Source organism: Borostomias antarcticus (genome assembly GCF_949987555.1).
Source record: "Borostomias antarcticus genome assembly, chromosome: 19".
Classification (NCBI taxonomy): Eukaryota; Metazoa; Chordata; class Actinopteri; order Stomiiformes; family Stomiidae; genus Borostomias; species Borostomias antarcticus.
Window position 1 is genome coordinate 13,404,850 of NC_140252.1, and position 3,671 is coordinate 13,408,520.

The window sequence follows — 3,671 nt, forward strand, 5'->3', positions numbered from 1 at the left end:
GGTCCTGCTGGATGCTGTCTATCACGGAGCACTGAGATTCATAACCGGTTGTAAACCCCTCACACATCACTGTACTCTATACTCTTTGGTTAACTGGTCATCATTACCTGTGTGCAGAACTCTGCACCGGTATCTTTTCATTTACAAATGCAGCCTTGGATTACTGCCCACTTATCTATCCACTTACCTGTCACGTAAACAGTCCTGCCATAGCCTACGCTCCCTGGACCTCATCACTCTCACCATGCTTTTAGTCTGTACTGAACTTGGTGAAAAGGCCTTCCCCTACTCTGCCCCCTCAACCTGGAACACGCCACAGCAGGGACTGACGCTGTCCAGCTTGATTCCCCCCCAGGGAATCAAGTTACTCTGTAACTTTGTCTTGTGTTGATCACCACCGTTTGTCTGACCAGGGCTCTCTTGGGAATGAGACCATGTGTTTCAATGTGATTTACCTGTCTAAATAAAGGTTAAATAGAGAAATTGTAAAGAAAACCCACAAGGCCAACTCAGAGAGGCTCGGGAGGAGCTGTCCGGATCCTGAATGAGGGCACTGCCTAGGCCTGCTCTCTGCTCTCTGCTCTCAACAGGATGCGCCCCCCACAACCCTTCCAATAACACTCTATTGTCACTACTCACACACCTGGACTTAACTCACCAGCTATACTCAGCAGAGCAGCACCTTATATTTAGAGAGATTACTCGTTAGAATATGCATATATATATCTGTGAATATGAATGTGAATGTATACCATATATTTCATACATAATATACCTATACTGTATATTTACCCAGATCATACAGTATATGCACATATAGCTTTGTGTAATTTGTAAATTGTGTAATTCGTAAGTATTTAATCTTTTTAGAGCACATCATGGAGCCGGCAGTTACATTTCACTATACATTACAGTATACACTGTACCAATATACATGTGAAGTATAAAATCTGAATCTGAATCTATATTGAACTACTTATAATACTTAAATCTATTTTACTCTAAAATGCATCTGTATATATCTTTGTATTCTTAGTTTTAACATACTTATAGATTTAACCCATCTGTAAATTCATACATGTATTTCAATTTACTGTACTTATTAAGCATAGTAATAGCATTTCGCTGCAAATGTATTGTATGATATGTATTTGACACATGAATCTGACTTTGACTTTTGTGTTGAAGTGAGTCCAACTCTGGCCGGTAATGTTAAGACTTCTCTGCCCCAGACCTGGCTCTACCCAGCCAACCAGCTGAGGCCTGTTAAAGACTTCCTGTCACACATCACCGACCGTAAACCTTTATAGCTCTGACAATGGCGAGAGGCAGCTGAGATCTGGCTAGCCAGTCAGCCAGCCAGCCATACATCTAGTCAGTCAGTCAGTCAGTCAGTCAGTCAGTCAGTCAGTCAGTCAGCCATACATCTAGTCAGTCAGGCAGTCAGTCAGTCAACCTGCCAGGCATACATCTAGTCAGTCAGCCAGCCAACCGACCAGCCAATCAGTCATCCACTTTGTGGGCCAGAAAGCCAGTCAGTCATCCAGTCTGTCTGTCAGCCAGCAAGTCAGTCAGCCAACCAACTGGTTAGTCTTTTTGTAAACCAGACAGCCACTCAAGCGAGCAAGGCAGGCAGCCAGCCTGCCAACCAATCAGTCAGCTCATCAGCTTTAGCAAGCCAGCCTATACCAATTAGTCAGTGTGTGACAGGCTCAGGAGGTATTATATTCGTAGCCTACCGAGGTAAAGGTCAAGTCATTCATACTATATGGACAGACGGAGATAAGCTTCCGTTGTTGTTCACTGTGCCTTGTACGTTGAGAGCTGCTGGTCCTAACAGTGGAGCTATACCCCCCTCTAGTGGTTGTTTGGTGTAATGCCGGTAGGCCGACAGACGCCTCCACTCAGACAGATGTATGATAATGGCCAGAATCTGTGGAGTTTTTAACCTCTCTGAACAAGGACACAGAGGGGCTAGATTGTTTTAGACTGACTTCTGTCCTTCCCTCTATTCCGACACCTAGGTCTACTATTCCTTGTGAATAGCCTATCACATTTTCTGGCTTGACCGTGTGCATTACAATTAAAAAATGACAACACACAAGTAGGCTACGTCTAGACGAACAGCAACTGAGGTCTAGTGTAGGCTAACCGAGTGGGTATAGAGAGCTAGCCTAGTTAAACAGATGAATAGAAATCAACAGGGACACTGAAACATCGACTTCATAACTCAGGGAGCCCTACAGAGGGCGCTGTTGACTAACAAGTGATTGAGACAGAAGTCATTCCGTAGATACACTGTGTACACACCATGGATGTTTTAGTACACACACACACACACACACACACACACACACACACACACACACACACACACACACACACACACACACACACACACACACACACACACAGATTCAGACGGTACAGGTATTTACAGTGTGTTCTACAGGGGCTGCTCTAGTGTGGGACAAGGCCAGGGAAGAAGTGAAGAGCTCAGAGATGTATGCCATTAAAATGTCACAGCCTTCAACCCTTACACTTATCATATTCCATAGCAGCTCATGTTACGTACGACGTCCGCATGCCATGATCGAGCCTGTAAACGTCAGGGATTGGTTCAATTTAACTGCAATGTCCAATGACCCAAGAGTTTATAGAATTGGAGAGACAAGGAAAAAAAAGACAGAAACCAATATAAAAATACAGAAAGAGACAAAGACTGAGAGACACACAAACACACAGTCCATGGCATACAGACCCTTAGAATATGCAATCCAAGCTACATCCAGTTTAATTTGGAGAAAACATTTGATTTTAATCATTCAGTAGCCAGTGCAGCCTATGATGATCAACAGAAGATTGTTCCTCATACTGTAATTTTAAAGGGGATACCATTTGTTTGTTTGTTGATAGCACCTTAGAAATCATTTTATACATTTCTCTTTAAAAATGTTTAAACCACAGATTCAATCTTCTTCGTATTCAATGCCACCAGAAATCTTACAGTAAGTGAAATAAAGCGATAGGAACAATGAAATTCTATGGAGATAGAACAAGACACAGTACAGGTACTGTATGAATGCACATTGTCCTTTTCTTTGACCAACCCACAGTAGAAATAGAGGCCTTGCTTGTATGCATCAACACTTGAATGTTTTCATGGTGAAGAATACGACTTGTCGGTGTGTAGTTTTAGTGTAGGTTTAGTTCAGGGTCGCCCAGAGGAAACAATCGAGGATGTTCTGCTGAGGTGCCTGGGGAGAGGTTACCATTGAAGGCTTGCTGTCAGATAAATCAATACCTCATTATTATACCTCAAAAGTTGTTTATTGATCGTCTTTACAGCAAGTGGTACACAACACATTAATGGAAAGAATGCCTCACTCTCTTTTCAGCAGACTCGCTTGATGCTTCATATAGTTTTGCATTAAAAAGCCACGAAGTTTGGTAGGATATATTATATTATGTGTAATTTGTTAAGAAGCTGATGATCAGGAACAGCTGGTCCACCAGTTAAGATCTGACACAGACACACACAGATGCACACACGCATACAGCAAAATTGTAGAATATATATAAAATATACGATTAAACTGTTGTAACATTTATTAATCGCTTGTCTGTGAATTCCCATATTCCAGAGGATAACTTTTTATGTCTCATTCAGT